Consider the following 18,286-nt stretch of genomic DNA (forward strand, 5'->3'; position numbering starts at 1 on the left):
GAATAAATTATTTTGAGCATAACAACCCCTGCGAAATGATTTGTCTCAGTATCATATTCGGTCCAATAACATTTTGAAAGTCTAGAAGAGTCGCACGATTAAATTATTTTATCCCCCTTCAAATTAGCCGGGTGCTAAACCTGAATATTGGCCTGCTCGGTCACCAATCCAGGTATTTTCATAGCCGAGAAGTCAAGCTATTTTTGGCTTTAAAACACCACTGAGCAGCTTTCATATATGAACAGGGCTCCACCTCCAACACTGTGTCCTGAAGTTTCCAGCTTCTTGAATTTAATTTTTTGCTGCTGTTCTTCTTGTCATTTATGATAGTAAATAAAGTCTTTATGTTTTAGACAAATGGTTTGACAGGGTTCTGGGAATTTGTAAATAAAAATTAAAAAAATGTTTGCAAAACTTTTCGTGAGGGTCATTTTAATGTGGTTTTGCTGATCCCTCAACTGTTTATCGCCACCTGCTGGTAGTTTTTGGTATAGTTAATGCTCTTAAGTTTCATTTTCTCACCATGTGCTCAGTTGATGAGCTAGCAGCCTACAGTGTGAGCAGCAATTTCTTTATCTTACAGCCTTGGGAAAGATTTGTCCGTGAGTATAACACAGATATTGTTTAAATTCATATTTTTTGTGTTGATTAAAATTCATAGTTGTTCCAGAAAGGGCAATATGCTACTACAATAAGTTAATGACTGCTTTAAAGCTGCAAATGTTTGCTTTGTCATCATTTCATGTACATATATGTGTTGTGTACAATGTGTATTGATTTGTTATTTTTGTTGTGTTGTATCAGTTTTACAGAAACATTAAACCACAAAACCAGAAGAGGGATTGTGGGAGTTTTTGTTTGCTATCTGTCTAGCATTGTTTTGCTACACCAGTGTGAGGACAGAATAGCGTAATTGTACTTTTTTGTGGGAAAACCATATTAGACAAAAAGTACTGTTCCAAGCAGAGTATTTTTTATTTTAATTTATTTAAATACACAGATGTGATATAGCGCATCTGACAAATGACTTCAGCTGCTGCCACTGGTTATTAATATAGAAATATACATAAACATGTAGTGCATCTTTTGAATCTGCGTCAGGGTGTGTGTAAGCAGCAGCAACAAGATGGTGATGATAATGTGGCCGGCATCTTCATATCAAAAAGAGATCTGGAAAAACACTGTCCATCAACATTGACTGTGTGTGAGCACCAAACAGTCCACCTCTCCTCGTCTATGGGGCCAGAACAGTGACAGTGAATAATGGCATTGAAAATAAAATTTGTCATTGAAAACAAAACCTGAACTAACAAAGGAAACATTAGCATTGTAACATTTGTATTTGAAAAAGTTGTATTGGCACTAAAGAAAATAGACATTAAAAATGATTTCATTATGTAGATGTTGTGGTGGAGACAGGTCTCAGTGGGCACAACAGTCTCTGATCTCACATTGTTTTGCAAGCCTGAGGCCCATCTTGTCCATTTTCTTTTCCTGTGACCAGACGAGTGGCGTAGGCAGAAACTGTATTTTGGGTGGGCCAGTGCAAAATTAGGTGGGCCATTTTTTCCCAGAAAATGACTTGAACTTAGAAGTAGAAATCATAGACAAACTGGAAAAAAAAACACAACAATTTTACTTTGCAACATTCTGCATTACAAAGGCAATGACAGCAAAAAATTGCCTACACAACATGCTCAACCAAATGAGCTTAGTCTATACAGGCTGTACACAACAGTAGACAAAACGTGTTTATTTTATCCTAATTCAGGCTAAAATGTATTTGCAGTGGCAGAAAGAGCAGTGCGTCCCCTCTACAGCGCATGGCGCTGTTTATTAACCATTATATTGTGTCCCGTGTCCACGTAGGGGGATGTCCTGCTTGTACAATATCCAGAACGACTTTCAAACGGTCCTGATTCCTCTCAATAAATGAATACTCCATGGCATCATGGTTCATTTGATTGAACACGTTTCCCCAGCCTGCAGAATGGTTGGCCCTGTAGCTTTGAAACTTGTCCAGTGACATGTGGCTTTGATCGCCCTGTGTTTTTCGCATGCCTGAAGCAGGTGCTTCCAGTCACCAAACCCCTTTCTCACAAATGGGCCGTCGCCGCTGGGGAAATGCACATTTTACAGAAAAGTGCATCCTTATTTACACTGTATTACAACCGGGGAAACTGTCCATACAGCTTTGATGAGAAGCACCTCGATTTTCCATTCTTGATAATGCAGGGAAATACCTTCAAATTTGGCTGTGAAGGTTGTTCATCAATTGCAGATAAATCAGCGGGTAAACTCGCATCAGGCTGACCTGGAGAGCCCTGGCACCCGGGAGCAAACGGCCGGGTTAACCGCCTTGTTAGCAAGTGAGACTGAAGAACTGGGCTGGGTGGCATCGGTCGATGAAGGCAATGGCGTGTCTTCTTCCTCAACTCGTACTTTTTTTAAAAAACTCATTAAACTTTGTATAGCCATTGTTACGGCTGTGATGTTACATCGGCTGAAAAGCCAGCTGGCTAGCTTGCTGAGGGCAGCCCAGAGAGTCCCGTCAGAACCATAGCAACCAAAAATGTTCTAGATCAGAGGCTTCCTTCAACTTGTTTCAACAGTTCCGTTTTAATCAAAGGACAAATTAAAAACACAAGTTCATATTTTTGTCTTTTCTTACATTAATTTTTGTATTTTCTGTGCCAAAATGGACTGATCAAACTAAGCTGCCCAGGCCAGTGAGTAATGTGGGCAGCCCGGTGCCGCCCTGGCCCATTACTGGCTGCATGCCTGGACCAGACATTAGCCAGGAGCAGCCTAGAACCAAGCTGGATTAGCATGGCTCTAATCCCGTCTCTCTTCCTCCCCGGGGCGTTCCAAATGGTTAGATTGGATAATGGAAAGAAACCGTGGGCCGTGATGGTCTCAAAGTCTGCTGCTCTTAATCTAAACCTGCGTTCTTCTCCAATGATGATGACAGTATTTTTGCCATGAGCAGTAGCTGTTTCAGCTATAAAGCTGCAAATAAATGGCCTTCGTAAATATATAATATTCATTCACATAAATGAACAATATTAAGCTCTGAGTTCACATTTGCAAATTATGCTACATACACTGATAAGGCACAATTAGGAAGTGAAAGTGTGTGTCTGCTTTATTACTTAGTTACTGCATATCCTTACCAAAAGGTCCGTTGTAAAGTGACCAAAAATAATGTTTATGTGTACGAAAGCCAAAACACACTGAAAGAACTACGTTTTAAGAAGTACCTGTGTAAGTGTGGACAGGGCCTTAAAGCCAACACAAGATTGACGTTGATCTTCCGATCTAGTTTTTAACATCACAGAGTCACTTAAAAAAGTGAAGGGTTTTGTTTTGTGACACAACCACTGCTGCAGCTCAAACCACTGACTGTGTTGATGATCAGGGTCAAACTACAATAACCAACTTCCTGGGGTTTGTACAACACCTGCATGCACCTGTTCCTTAAATCGCAGGGAGTGCCTCAGGCTACATCTCCCCCTCTGTGCCCTCTCCCAGCCCCACTGAGGAAGCGCATCTTAGTTTGTAAACCTCTAATGGAGAAAATAACAATCATTTTGATGCAAGATGAAACTGTGTTGGTTGTTTAGTTACATGAAAGTTGCTTGTAACTAAATATAAAACCTAAATTAGAGGAAAGGTCAAATATAAGAAAGTGAGGGTGTATGGAGATCTCGTTGCAGTACCCGAACCAACTGTGATAACCTCACAAGGAACCAGACTCTAACAGTGGCGGCCATCACAGTGAAAAAAATAGATTAATGAAGACTTAGAAACATTGCACCAAGATTGGTTATTTGTCTGTTCACCCCCTTAAACTGTAGTGTTGTGGTGATATATTTCTTTAGGCAGCCAATCATTAAGAGACTCCAGGAACGTCTATGTTGGATGGTCTGGTGTTTCCTCTCTCAAACCTTCTCAGGGGAGACCCCTCACTCTTGGATCTTCCTCTGAGCAGAAATAACATCCTTAATGATGGCGGATCAGGTCAACCTCCAGGTCATCTGACAATCGAAAGAAAGAGAGAGGGAAAGAGGCAAAGAGTGAGGGAAACTAGCATTTAGTTACAGAGTGTTGTGGGGCATGAAGCCCTTCCCAAGCACGCATGAGTTGAGTGACACTGTGCAATTTTGAACCTTAATTTCTACTCATGTACTCATGTCTACTCATAGCGCGAGCCAGAATGTATTTATCTCTATATATGAGCCTCCCGCACTTTCCTGGAGCCTTCAGGATTATTCACAAACAACTGTTACAGAGGGTATTTAAGACTGGTTGATTATGATGAAACTCAGTGGGGATGGAGGCTGAGATGGGAACAGAGAAAGGAAGGAGGTGAAGTGAACATAGGTGTAAATTAATCATAGGCCCTGAAGCTACTGTCTGCCTTCACTCACATAGCTCAGCACACTATCTGATTGGCCGTGACAAGTGCTGCTGGCATGACGACTGTCATGCAGGTGTTGCCAGTTGCAAGATGAAATGATCAGGAAAAAGTCTTCATTAGCTGGGGCTCTCTCCCCTGTAGGAGCACAATTTAAAAGATCCAATTATGGACTAATGGAGCCACTCACAGTGGGTCTTAATTGAAGATCAAGACCATGTGCATAAATTGAGAGGAAAAGAGGGGGCGCTGATCTGTTTCAGTCATGTGAACTGACTAGTGACCGCTGAACACATATTTTCTAGACTTTTATAGTGATATAGTGCTCAGTGATTTCAACACAATCTTAAACCTAAATGACTGAATAGTTTGATTGCTTGTCACTCCCTAAACAACATATATCACTTATCCCAAGTGACTGTTGCAGCATTATTATCAGTATTATTATTATTACTATTGTTGTTGTTGTTGTTGTTATTGTTTGTATAGGTGTTAATTATCCTTTTTTTGTGCTCAATATGTGTCAAAAATGTGTATGTGTATGCACTATGCTGTATTAACTAAACCAGGCCCATATTTTCTAATCAAATCAAATGTCAATGATTTCATTTAAGTCCCTCTTATTCTTTTCTTTGGGAAATATGTCACATGATTAAAGCTAAAGATACTCCACCTTCCATATATATATATTATTGGAGTATATATATATATATATATACATATATATATATATACAAGCTTCTGTTACATGAGAATAAAGGCTATTGTACAATGTAGTGATGCCTGCTGGACTGTATCATGTGGCAGCAGGAGCAGTGTCTGTGTATGAATGCTGAGCACGAACACTTTGGAGGACTTTGCAGTAAAAAGTGAGCCTGTTGTAGCTTAAAAATGAAAGGAACAAAGCATCTGCCAGAGGTCATTGTGGTGGCTCGCAGCAATGAGCATGAGAAGATGATAGGGATATGTATTTTTAAAGAAGAGAGCAAAAAGAGAGAAACAAATGGGAGGAGGGCAGGGGGAGAGGGACAAGGGAAAACCCTGGCAGAGTGTATGCACAGACGAACCATGGGGCAGCAAGGAGCCTTAGGGTCTCTCTGTGGGCAAAGTTACACTTATTGATTGAGATGAGAGCGCAAAAGGAGAAGATTCAAGACAGAGGAAAGCGAAGAGTGCAGTGGGGGGAATGATCACACACTCATTCATTGCGTGACTTGGGTATCAAGGGAAGAAACTTAGAGTGCTCCAGTTTTACAGAGGCAGTGATTGTGCGCTACACATGAAGAACTGAGTCCTGCTACAATATACCAAAAACTGATTGCCAACCACTCTAAATATCTTTAAACTGGTGAAACTGCGCTGGATAGGATAATCTAGGCCACAGAGCAGGTAAAATAATGCAGTCAGGGATTGTTGCAGAAAAGATCATGTCTTTACTTTAACTGTAAAATGTTGATTACAGTTTTGGTTCCAAACACAGGCCTGAATAATACTGTAGTATTATAGAGCAAGACATTGCAATAAATCATTATTTATGTGATAAAATCTGGACAATATTTAGATCCTGACATGCATTTTGGCCATGGCCACTATAGGGTTCAATAATCCCCCTGAACCACGCAAACTGCCCCTGTGCTCCCCACCCCAGTAATATTCCCACAGTCCCCATAGCCACAATCTGAGAGAAGCCATCAGCTCTCACTGTCACTGGAAATTCAGGATGCAGTTTGGGCGACAAATACAGCTGTGCTCCACTACCTGAGCCACTCAGTTGTTTTCTCTGTTCGCTGTCAATGAGGTGACACCGCAGGTGAGGCGGTGTGTGCTGGAACAAAAATCACCCCCTGGAGACTGAATGCTCTTCCCTGGTATTTTAGGTGAAAACTGCAGAGAGCATTGCAGAGACAGGTGTGGAATTTTAATGAAGCAGAGTCTGAAGTTCAGCCTGAGAGATGAATTTACAGAGCTTTGCACAGATGGTCAATGTTGAAAATGATATTAAGGTCAATAGTCACATTGGATTAAGTAGTCGTAACCCATTCAATCATACACCAGGTAACATAATAGCACCCAACTAATAAATAACAAGTAGTGTGTGTGTGTGTTGTTTGGGGGGGGGCAACTACATCTTCCTGGTACCCTGAAGGCAATAAAGCATAACTTGTTGTATTGACAGCTAGAAGTCAATATTCTCACTAACACTGTTTGAATGAACAATATAATATCCACTTCTCATTTGAATTTTCATTTCAAACCCAGACTTTAGTATTGAAGAATATTGAATTATTCACAGTCAGTAACCTCATCAAATGCAGCATTAATGCATTTGTTATTGGAGTTTGATGCTCACCCCTGCATAATGTTCCTCCAGTCACTGCAATCAAACTGATTGTTGAAATTGTTTGCATTGTTCATTTAGGCGAAGCAGACAGCCAGGACCTTGTCTCACTGTGACTATTAATTGTCTAAGACACATTAGCCCGCTGCTGAACTTTGTGCTGTCAGCAGACTGACTGCCACACTACCACTGCTATCAGTCAAACAGCATCATGTAGGAGAGTCTCATACAGGAGGCGTGGTGTAAAAAACTGTGGTCCAGTTTGAAGGTGACATATAGTATTAGGCTTTGTTTATCACATTTAACTGTTTTAGCTCTAAATAACACAGTAACCAATGTAGAGCCATACAGAAGAAACTATTTCTGTGCTTTCTATTCTTTACTGTGAGATAGCTCTCCACCCAGCACAGCGCATTGTCTTTTTTATGACAATATATTTAAACAGAATAATTAAGTTGCTAACCCCCCTGCTATTTACCTTATGGGAGTAAGTATAGACAATGCACCAGCATTACACAGCAGCCCTCCTGGCTTGTTTGCAGCACTAAATGTGTTGAGGATGTTTAATGGTCTGCACTCTGTTATGTTCATATATTTATTCTGTACAACTCACCCTAATCTTTGTGTGAGCAAATTGTTGTCCTATCTTGGAGATTCCCCAGCTCAGCATTATAATGAGTTCATATTGGATGTTACTGAAGCAGCTCCAACTGCTTTGATAGTACCAGTGAAAGTAATTGGTGTTGGGCTAGGGAATAAGTGACTTTAAGAAAGGTTTTTATTAAAGATTGAGGAAGGAGAAAAATGTTTTCATACATCATGCTTTTCTGTTTTTCTTGCCTTCTAATCATGGTTCCCATAGGTGTTTCAATGCACAGGTACATTAGCATCTTTTATATGGCCTTCCAGTATATCCACTGTTTCAGACTGCTTCTATTTCTATCCCAGTCACCAGAATAATTGTTAACAATATATGTTTCTGCAAACCACAATATGGTGAAACTTAACATTTCTTTACGTTACAACTTTAAGTTAACTTTGGTTCAATTTTCAATTTTATGTTGTGACAATGCTGTGATTCTGCTCTGGTTAGGTTAAAGCACAAAGACACTTGGTCAGGGTTTGGACAAAATCATGTTTTGGCTTAAAACACAGCAAACACGACTCAATATGTCCCTTAATCTTGTTAAAAACACCTGATTTGGTTGCCACCAACACAGCGGAAAATGTCCTGACATCTCATTAAAAACATCCAATTTTTTGACACAAACACTGCTGAAAATGGCCCAACATCTTATTAAAAACACCTGCTTTTGTCACAACAACAGAAAAAGGCTGAACATTTCCCAACGATTTGTTAAAAAACACTTATTTATAGTATTTGGTATGTATCAAGTGGTTTCCTGTTTGAAACAAAATGTTGAACAGCAGTAACTTGCTTGGCAGCCCTCTTGCCTCGCTGTTACACAGCCACCATAACCTACAACTCCTGACATGAAAGTCACCTCAAAATCATGTTAATTGAATGTGATATTAAACATATGGTAGAATTCCTATTCAGTCTGGATGTTTATCCACAGTTAAAATAATCATAAGATGCTGATTTTTTCACCAATTTCCAGGATTCACTGTATTTCTCTGACCCAGGATAATTGGTTAATTTAAAAATGCTTTCATACAAAAACACTTAATTTTTTCTTTTTTTTTCACTTTTCTAATTCATACATTATTATTATTGCACAACCTAATGCAAAAGCACAAGGAAGAATTCACAGTGTCACGTTGTTCATGGAACTGTTACATCACAATTGGATTGTTCAGGCTACTGTGACATCACAATTGGTTTGTTCAGGCTACTGTGACATCACAATTGCATTGTTCAGGCCACTGTGACAATCATAACAAAAATGTGATTGCACAGTAGAACAATCACAACCAACTGTGATGTCACATTGGATCAAACACTACAAGTGTGATGTCACAGTGGAGCAATCACATCCAACTGTGATTTCACAGTGGAACAATCATAACCAACTGTGATGTCACAGTGGTACAATCATAACCAGCTGTGATGCCACAGTGGATAAATATTACAACTCTGATGTCAGAGTTGAACAATCATAACGGACTGTGATGTCACATTGGAACAATTTAACCAACTGTGATGTCACAGTGGATCAAACGGTGCAACTTTGATGTCACAGTAGAACAATCACATACAACTGTGATGTCACAGTGGATGAAACAGTACAACTCTGATGTCACAGTGAAACAATCACATCCAGCTGTGATGCCACAGTGGATCAAACATTACAACTCTGATGTCAGAATTGCACAATTATAACCAGCTGTGATGCCACAGTGGATCAAACAGTACAACTCTGATGTCACAGTTGAACAATCACATCCAACTGTGATGTCACAGTCCAAGAAATTATGACCAGCTGTGATGCCACAGTGGATGAAACAGTACAACTCTGATGTCACAGTGAAACATTCACATCCAGGTGTGATGCCACAGTAGATCAAACATTACAACTCTGATGTCAGAGTTGAACAATCACATCCAACAGTGATGTCACAGTCGAACAATTACAACCTGCTGTGATGCCACAGTGGATCAAACATTACAACTCTGATGTCACAGTTGAACAACATAAACAACTGTGATTTCACAATGGAACAATCATAACCAGCTGTGATGTCACAGTGGATCAAACAGTACAACTTTGATGTCACAGTGGATCAATCACATTCAACTGTGATGTCACAGTGGATCAAAAAGTGGAACTTTGATGTCACAGTGGAAAAACATAAGCAACTGTGATAACACAGTGCAACAATCATAAGCAACTGTGATGTCACATTGGATCAAACACTACAAGTGCAATGTCACAGTGGAACAATCACACCCAACTGTGATGTGACAGTGGAACAATCATAACCAGCTGTGATGCCATAGTGGATCAAACAGTACAGCTGTGATGCCATAGTGGATTAAACAGTACAACTCTGATGTCACAGTGGAGTAATCACATCCAACTGTGATGTCACAGTGGAACAATTATAACTAGTTGTGATGCCACAGTGGATCAAACATTACAACTCTGATGTCAGAATTGCACAATTATAACCAGCTGTGATGCCACAGTGGATCAAACAGTACAACTCTGATGTCACAGTTGAACAATCACATCCAACTGTGATGTCACAGTCCAAGAAATTATGACCAGCTGTGATGCCACAGTGGATGAAACAGTACAACTCTGATGTCACAGTGAAACATTCACATCCAGGTGTGATGCCACAGTAGATCAAACATTACAACTCTGATGTCAGAGTTGAACAATCACATCCAACAGTGATGTCACAGTCGAACAATTACAACCTGCTGTGATGCCACAGTGGATCAAACATTACAACTCTGATGTCACAGTTGAACAACATAAACAACTGTGATTTCACAATGGAACAATCATAACCAGCTGTGATGTCACAGTGGATCAAACAGTACAACTTTGATGTCACAGTGGATCAATCACATTCAACTGTGATGTCACAGTGGATCAAAAAGTGGAACTTTGATGTCACAGTGGAAAAACATAAGCAACTGTGATAACACAGTGCAACAATCATAAGCAACTGTGATGTCACATTGGATCAAACACTACAAGTGCAATGTCACAGTGGAACAATCACACCCAACTGTGATGTGACAGTGGAACAATCATAACCAGCTGTGATGCCATAGTGGATCAAACAGTACAGCTGTGATGCCATAGTGGATTAAACAGTACAACTCTGATGTCACAGTGGAGTAATCACATCCAACTGTGATGTCACAGTGGAACAATTATAACTAGTTGTGATGCCACAGTGGATCAAACATCACACCTCTGATGTCGGAGTTGAACAATCAAAACCAACTGTGATGTCAGAGTTGAACAAATTATAACCAACATTGGATTGGTCACGTTGGATCAAACAGCACAACTTTGATGTCACAGTGGAACAATCACATCCAACTGTGATTTCACAGTGGAACAATCATAACCAACTGTGATGTCACAGTGGTACAATCATAACCAGCTGTGATGCCACAGTGGATAAATATTACAACTCTGATGTCAGAGTTGAACAATCATAACGGACTGTGATGTCACATTGGAACAATTTAACCAACTGTGATGTCACAGTGGATCAAACGGTGCAACTTTGATGTCACAGTAGAACAATCACATACAACTGTGATGTCACAGTGGATGAAACAGTACAACTCTGATGTCACAGTGAAACAATCACATCCAGCTGTGATGCCACAGTGGATCAAACATTACAACTCTGATGTCAGAATTGCACAATTATAACCAGCTGTGATGCCACAGTGGATCAAACAGTACAACTCTGATGTCACAGTTGAACAATCACATCCAACTGTGATGTCACAGTCCAAGAAATTATGACCAACTGTGATGCCACAGTGGATGAAACAGTACAACTCTGATGTCACAGTGAAACATTCACATCCAGGTGTGATGCCACAGTAGATCAAACATTACAACTCTGATGTCAGAGTTGAACAATCACATCCAACAGTGATGTCACAGTCGAACAATTATAACCTGCTGTGATGCCACAGTGGATCAAACATTACAACTCTGATGTCACAGTTGAACAACATAAACAACTGTGATTTCACAATGGAACAATCATAACCAGCTGTGATGTCACAGTGGATCAAACAGTACAACTTTGATGTCACAGTGGATCAATCACATTCAACTGTGATGTCACAGTGGATCAAAAAGTGGAACTTTGATGTCACAGTGGAAAAACATAAGCAACTGTGATAACAGTGCAACAATCATAAGCAACTGTGATGTCACATTGGATCAAACACTACAAGTGCAATGTCACAGTGGAACAATCACACCCAACTGTGATGTGACAGTGGAACAATCATAACCAGCTGTGATGCCATAGTGGATCAAACAGTACAGCTGTGATGCCATAGTGGATTAAACAGTACAACTCTGATGTCACAGTGGAGTAATCACATCCAACTGTGATGTCACAGTGGAACAATTATAACTAGTTGTGATGCCACAGTGGATCAAACATCACACCTCTGATGTCGGAGTTGAACAATCAAAACCAACTGTGATGTCAGAGTTGAACAAATTATAACCAACATTGGATTGGTCACGTTGGATCAAACAGCACAACTTTGATGTCACAGTGGAATAATCACATCAAACTATGATGTCACAGTGGAACAATCATCACAAACTGTGATTTCACAGTGGATCAAAAAGTGTAACTGTGATGTCACAATGGAACAACATAAGCAACTCTGATATCACAGTGGAACAATCACAAGCAACTTTGATGTCACATTGGATTAAACACTACAAGTGTGATGTTACAGTAGAACAATCACATCCAACTGTGATCTCACAGTTGAACAATTATAACCAGCTGTGGATCAAACAATACAACTTTGATGTCATAGTCATCAAAGTTGACGACTCATGTTCCCGCTAGGAGGGCCAAAGTCAGGTCGGGGGGCAACTAGGAGGTGGGGGTGAGGGGCAGAGGGGGAAACCCTCTGGAGATCTAGCGGGAGGTCTGTGGCGAAGGTGGAAAGCCTCTGGAGGTCTAGCGAGAGGTATGTGGCGAAGGCGGAAACCCTGCGGAGGCGACGGCGGAAGCCCTCTGGAAGCCATTGGTGATGGTGGAAGCCCTCTGGAGGCCACCGGCGAAGGCTGGAACCCTCTGGAGGCTAGCGGTGAAGGCTGGAAGCCTCTGGAGGCCGGTGGCGAAGGCTGAAACCCTCTGGAGGATGAGCAGGAGGTGGGGAAACACTTGTGGATCTTGGCCGACGGAGGAACACGGAGGCAGCTGTTGGCCTGGACGCTGACGGAGGAACACTAGCAGCTGTCGGCCTGGATGCCGATGGAGAAACACTGGCAGCTGTCGGCCTGGACACCGATAGAGAAACACTGGCAGCTGTTGGCCTGGACACTGACAGAGAAACTTTGGCAGCAGTAGGCCTGGACGGCGATGGAGAAACACTGGCTGGAGAACCACTGGCAGGAGTCTGCCAGACCTCCGACTCTGGAGCAGGAACAGGTGTCGGCCAGGCCGCCGACGGAGGAGCAGAAACAGGTGTCGGCTGGGCTGCCGTCGCCGTGGGAGAACTAGATCCCATTCAGAAGTGCAAAATACTGGTGACCTGAAATCCAGTTTTTATCAAAAGGCATACATCGTCCTTGTTCTGATCAAAGCAGAACTCCTTTCAGAAGGCCATAACATCATCCTGCTATTCTCATTGCTTAACCTTGACCTTAACCTTATCCTGTGCTGGCAATTCCTGCTATGAATCCAGTGGGTGCATCATAGCACAGTGAGAGCCCTAACACTTAGCAGATATGACTTCTCAGAGCTCTATGATCCACCAATTCCTAGACATGATTATCAGTAGGTGTACAGTTACAAGGAGGTTAAAGAATTAGGGGGCATTGATAAGGATAGGTAAAGAAAGAAAGAAAGAAAGAAAGAAAGAAATTAAATTAAATTGCCACATCTAATTGTATCATTCAGTTTCTCCTTTTCTGCCTGTCTTCATCTCAGGAATACATATTATGTTGAAAGCTCATTAGGGGACTATGAGAATTCATTTGACCTAGATGTCGTACCATTCCATTTTTCATTGAGAAATTGGTGCATGCTGTCTAATATACAGAGTTAGTCTCTTGGCTCCATTTTCTTTGTTCCAGTGTTTGCTAAAAGTCTTTGCAAAACTCTTTTTGTATTAACTCTTACTTAAGCTGTGCCCTTTCCAAACATGCTGGTGGAGAGATTTTTGGCCTTTCTTTTTGCTGTGACAGTACTTCTTTCATTTAGCCGAGCCATTGTTGCACAGCAACTACACGGCCGAATTGTTCACACGAGGGATCAGCTGTTCACTACGAAGCTGGCCGGCATGGCGTCCAGATGAACAGACATCCCCAAAGAGATCAGGAGAAGGACACTCAGAGGCTGCAGGGGAGGAATAAAGCAGTGGAATCCAAGAGCAAGGTCGAGACAACGGAGGCTTATCGAGAAGAGGAGTTATAAGCAGTGTCTTCCCTCTCTCATCATGGGCAACGTGAGATCGCTGGCTAATAAGATAGAGGAGCTAACGGCGCCAGCCAGGAGTAAGAGGGAGTACCGGCAGTGTAGTTTAATGTGCTTTATGGAGACATGGCTGCACCAGGACATTCCTGGCGACAACGTTTCCATCGAGGGCTATGAGACTGTTTGGGTCGACGGGGACCGCACCGGGAGCAGTAAGCGTAAAGGAGGGGGGCTTGCCGTTCTACTTAACAACAGGTGGTGCAGTCCTGCTCATATTACTGTCAAAGAGCGGATCTGTTGCCCGGACATTGAACTGTTTGCCATTGGACTCGGACCTTATTATTTGCCTCGGAAGTTTTCACGTTTTTGTGGTGACTTTTTACATTCCTCCCTCTGCCAAGCCGTCGTCGGCGTGTGACGTCATCCACTCCGCCATAGCCCGGTTACAGACTCAACACCTAAGTGCATTCATTGCTGTCTAGGGTGACTTCAACCAGGGCATCATGGATACAGCACTGCCCAACTTCACACAGTATGTGAGCTGTCCTACCAAAGAGGACAGGACCCTGGACTTACTGTATGCTAATGTGAAGGATGCATACAGCTCCTCTCACCTACCCCCACTGGGGGGTTTCCCCCCTAGTGACCTGGATTATTGACTATCTGACTGGCAGACCACAGTATGTGCGCTTACAACTCTGTGTGTCAGATAGAGTGGTCAGCAACACCGGGGCCCCAGAGGGGACTGTCCTCTCTCCCTTCCTCTTCACCCTCTACACCACAGACTTCAACTACTGCACAGAGACCTGTCATCTCCAGAAGTTCTCGAATGACTCAACAATAGTTGGATGTATCAGTGAGAGTGCTGAGGATGAGTACAGGACTACTGTGGACAAAGACCAAGGAACTGGTTGTGGACCTGAGGAGGACCAAGGTGCTGTTGACCCCTGTTTCCATCCAGGGGGTCAGTGTGGACATTGTGGAGGATTATAAATATCTGGGGGTCCACATTGATAATAAACTGGACTGGATAAAGAACACTAACGCCCTCTACAGGAAGGGACAGAGTCGTCTCTATTTTCTGAGACGACTGAGGTCCTTCAACATCTGCTGGACTATGCTTAGGATATTTTATGAGTCTGTGGTGGCCAGTGCTATCCTCTATGCTGTTGTGCGCTGGGGCAGCAGGCTGAGGGTAGCTGACGCAAAAAGACTGAACAGAGTGATCTGCAAGTCCAGTGATGTTGTGGGAGTGGAGTTGGACTCTCTGACGGTGGTGTCAGAGAGAAGGATGCTGTCCAAGTTACATGTCATCTTGGACAATGGCTCCCATCCACTCCATGACGTGGTGGTCAGCCACAGGAGTACATTCAGTACTAGACTGATCCCACCAAGATGCACCGCAGAGCGCCACAGGAAATCATTCCTGCCTGTGGCCATCAAACTGTTCAACTTCTCTCTCTGAGTGTCAGACACTCTGAGTCAATAGGAGGACTCTGGACACTTCTCTCTAATGTGCAATAATTAAGACAAACAATGTGCAATAACCCATATATTTTCAACTGCAGCATTATTTATTACACTGTATATATGGATATATTTTGGTAGAATGTACATTTCTTGTATTTTATACTATTATTATTATTTTATTTTTTCTGCATATTTCTGGACTTTGAATGGGAGCAGCTGTAATGCATGCAATTTCCCCTTGTGGATCAATAAAGTATTTCTGATCTGATTCTGATTCTGATGGAAATTGGCACTTACTGTGGGTGTGGTTGTTATCCACAGTCAACATCAACTACACCAAACTTCAGGCAACAACATAGCGAGGTAATGATTGGTTTGAAGGTTAAATAAATAGTTGAATCACTCCTATTTCATCAGGACTTAGGTGTATTAAACTTCTAAAGTCGTGATAATAGCTTGTCTTCAAAATATGTATATTTACAAAGGGGATGTCATTTTCAAATCAGTGTAAAAATAAGGTATATGGTAAGAATTCTTTATGACAAAATTAATCACAAAATTTAAGTGTAACACTTGGGCAAAAGCATCAGCATTTGATGACCTGGGACCAAAGAAGAGAGTTCGGGTTAGGTGGGGGAAACACAGGCTTAAGTACAAACGAAAGTAATGAGAGGATGAGCTGCAAGTGGAGAGACACTGAGAAAGGGGAAATTCTAAAGAGGCTGATGGGGGGGGAAATCAGATCAGGCTGAGGAGGAGCACAGGAACACAGGAGGGAAACAGAACACTGGGGACACAGATAAACAGGAAGTAGAAAGTACCAACAAGACACAAGAGGATAGAACTACAAACTAAAGCAGAAAATAACTAACCACAAACCAAAACCATGACAGACGTATTCAGATTCCCAGAGTCCCAGGTGATGCTGTCCCAAACCTACAGCAAGTGACAACAACATAATGGCTTTTGTCCTAATCTTAACTAAGGATACATATTTACGAACATTAAGTTAGTGTTACTGGGCAATGTCAGCTGTGTCAAACCACCTTGGTTCAGTCTGGCTGGAAGCCAGTTGTCTCGTGAAAAAAGCTTTGAATGATGAGCCTGACTTCCAGGCTAACATTGGCTGGGTTAATCTGTGAGCTAACATCAGTTTGCTAGCCTCAAAGCTTGTGAGTGCAGCCTTACAACAACATTAACATTATAATTTGTCCGTCTTTCAGCTGTGTCTAACTGCACATCACACGTTGCTGTAACGTTTATAACTTGTGAGAGGACAGGCAGCTTGTAATTATGATCAACCTGTTTTCACTTACTTGAAGCTTAATGGCAGCTCTGAACATGGCATTGCAGTAAATTTCTAGTCGAAGTGTTGTTTCTAAGATGACACAGCATGTGTTCTGTATGACTTCTTGGCCCTAAATCCATATAGGAATATTAATCTACTCTAATCTAACTAATTGTTTCAGCAGTAGTGAGATTTAATGGTTGTATTAAGTACAACTCACACAACAGCCTGATCAAACTGTCTGACAGGTTTGAAGAACACAGTATGCAGAGCTTATCACTTACTAAATGAGTTTAAAGAGAGCAAAAACATGTTGACTAAAAGCTGACTCAAATGTATAAAACTAGATCAAAACTATTTGGGAATAAATGACTAAATTGTGACTAAACCTAATGAGCATTTTCATCAAAAGATGAAAGATGGCAGCTATTTTACAATACTCAAAATTAGTGTAGATTTAATCTAATAACAGCTAGTAATAGCTGCCAAGAAGTGGTTTCACTTTTCAGACCTGGAAACTCCTTCCATGTTTTATACAGTCAGCAGTTGAGCAGAAAGGGACCTTTGCTTTAGCATCCAATGCCTCCCAGTAGTAAATCAAGTTCTTTGTATTGTATGTTATCCTAGAGCATCCATAGGGGAAGGTATAGCTATGAAATAATGACAAAAGAATTAACAATTTTTTTTTCCAAAATGCAGATAAAAAAGGAGCTAAAATTATAAAAAGTAAACATGGTGGGAGCCCAAAATATAGTTAATTGGGGGATGCCCCTGCAGCACACTTTGTAGAGTGTGTTTTAACACCTGCCTGTCCTAACCTATAGAAAGACAATTGAAAAGCCTTCCCAAAAATGATCTTAAAAAATAAGAAAGCTGAATGTCCCAGACTAGTGCTGGAAAAAGCATATAGATAGTGTTGTGACTGAAAATGTGATAAATGTGATGTGTTCCCTCTCATGGGCTGCTGGCCAGGATATACAATTAATGTTTTGCATGATTAAATTGATAGATGGTTGTTTATGTTATGAAACAAGCAAAGGCACTGAGAATATGTTGTGGGGCCACGTACAACCCCCATGCCAGCTTTACTTTTAATATTTTAGAAACTCCAATGGGAATTTGGCGATCAAAACTGGCAATGCAGTACATAATTAAACTAAAGGGACATCAAGGCGAGCACCCAGTAAAATTAGTTCGGAAAAATGCATTGGAGTGGGGAGGAGAAAAAAGGAAGAAAGAGTGTTTCATTTTCAAGATCAGTAATGAGGTGGGGAATCTGTAGTTGAGAGTGGTAGGAGTGGCTCCTTTGATTTTCCATTCAATTAGACAACCCTTGGATTTTATCCACTCCAGAAATAGATTTCAGAAAACACAAGAACACACAATAGCATTGTGTATGTGGACACTGTAATGGAAAAGTTGAAAAATAACTGAGAACATTTTGTCCAAATTTAAATGATAAAATACAGATGCCTAATGGCCATCATTTTGGCGTTACAGTGAGTTGAGGAGATGAAGCCAAGGAGGGCGGTCTTGTGTTCAGATTTAGTTTCTGGCCTGATGACCTTGTGGTGGAGCTGTTGGTTCTGTTGTATGAGATTGAGCAGGCTGGATACTCAGCAGGTTTGCATTGGGTGTCAGCCCATGTTGGGGA

General features: G+C 41.5%; 1 long non-coding RNA gene across 1 annotated transcript; it reads right to left on the bottom strand.

Moving 5' to 3' along the window:
- Positions 1-1,092: 1,092 nt before the first annotated feature.
- On the bottom strand, positions 1,093-2,508 carry LOC311250379. The gene is made up of 3 exons (XR_014621275.1): positions 2,244-2,508; positions 1,452-1,612; positions 1,093-1,234 (listed from the first exon to the last, which is right to left on the bottom strand). It is a non-coding gene; the product is annotated as an uncharacterized lncRNA (long non-coding RNA).
- Positions 2,509-18,286: the final 15,778 nt, after the last annotated feature.

This window comes from Pagrus pagrus (assembly GCF_965226575.1).
Source record: "Pagrus pagrus genome assembly, chromosome: 21".
Lineage (NCBI taxonomy): Eukaryota > Metazoa > Chordata > Actinopteri > Spariformes > Sparidae > Pagrus > Pagrus pagrus.